Genomic DNA, 1,696 nt, shown 5'->3' on the forward strand with positions numbered 1-1,696 from the left:
GTGTGTGTGTGTGTGTATGAATGTATGTGTGTGTGTGTGTGTGTGTGTGTGTGTGTGTGTGTGTCACTGACAAGTTAAAGTGTATGACACAGCAAGAGAACAGGTTAGTGTGTGTGTTTGCAATATTAGAATATGTCTCAACCACCACCATTACCCATCCCACACAGTCTTAGCTGTCTCCCCGTCCTCTCCATCATGTTGTTTACCTAAAGTCTCACCTTGATGACATCATAAGTGACTGTTCACCTTAAGACAACACAGGATAACCCAACAGCAGCACATCATTCAACTCACATCAGTCATGTAACACTCTTAAATAGACAAACACACACACACACACACAGACATACATCTTGCCATGGCAGATAACACATTTACTATTTGCATAAATAGATAAGCATAGAGACAGACAGACTAACAGATAGATAGTTAGACAGACAGGCAGACAAATAAATAGACAAACAGATAGATAGACAGGCAGACAAATAGATAAATAGTTAGATATATATATATATAGACAGATAATCAAATTAAAACATAGGGTAAAAAATCAGATATTAATTAACATCGATTTATTACCAGGAAGCTAGCACATTTAAAGAATCAGAGAGATTCAGCAAAAAATATCTGAGATCTTAGGGGATTAATGTATATGTTTATATATAACTATGACCACTAAGGTGGTCATTTAATGTGGTCTATTTCTAGCACATTAAATGTCCACTTTAGTGGTCAACGTTATAAATAGATTGATAGATAGATAGATAGATAGACAGACAGACAGACAGATGGATAGATATATAAGTAGGTAGAAAGGTATATACATACACATATCCATACATACGCACATACCTGTACATACGCATATAAATATACATATCCAAATGGCATTGATATTATATATATATATATATATATATATATATATATATATGGAGGCGCAATGGCCCAGTGTTTAGGGCAGCGGGATCGCGGTTTCGATTCCCAGACCGGGCGTTGTGAGTGTTTATTGAGCGAAAACACCTAAAAGCTCCACGAGGCTCCGGCAGGGGATGGTGGCGAACCCTGCTGTACTCTTCCACCACAACTTTCTCTCACTCTTTCTTCCTGTTTCTGATGTGCCTGTAATTCAAACGGTCAGCCTTGTCACACTGTGTCACGCTGAATATCCCCGAGAACTACGTTAAGGGTACACGTGTCTGTGGAGTGCTCAGCCACTTGCACGTTAATTTCACGAGCAGGCTGTTCCGTTGATCGGATCAACTGGAACCTTCAACGTCGTAAGCGACAGAGTGCCAACAACATGAATTACATTACTACATGGTAGGTAGGTCTGGACCCTGAATGTAGAGGACATGCAAACACTAGAGAGGAATGCAGCTAGGGTGCTCTGTTGAATATGCAATGCTAGTGTGCACATATGATAGAGTGTTAGTGTATTGAGAGAAACGTTAGGCATGGGAAGGAGTAGATGCAGCGTGCAGGAGAGACAACTGTGCTGGTTTGGTCATGTGGTGTGGATGGAAGGAACTTGTGGAAGAGGGAGACCCAGAAAGACATGGGATGAAGCATTGAGGGCTCATCTCAAGATGCTGAGCCTTAAGAAGATGACAAAGGAGTGAGATATCTGGCACCTTGCTGTGCTTGAGAAAACCCACCCACTACAATAGAACTGGTATCCTAAAACCACCTTAAA

Source organism: Octopus bimaculoides, chromosome 27, assembly GCF_001194135.2.
Source record: "Octopus bimaculoides isolate UCB-OBI-ISO-001 chromosome 27, ASM119413v2, whole genome shotgun sequence".
Lineage (NCBI taxonomy): Eukaryota > Metazoa > Mollusca > Cephalopoda > Octopoda > Octopodidae > Octopus > Octopus bimaculoides.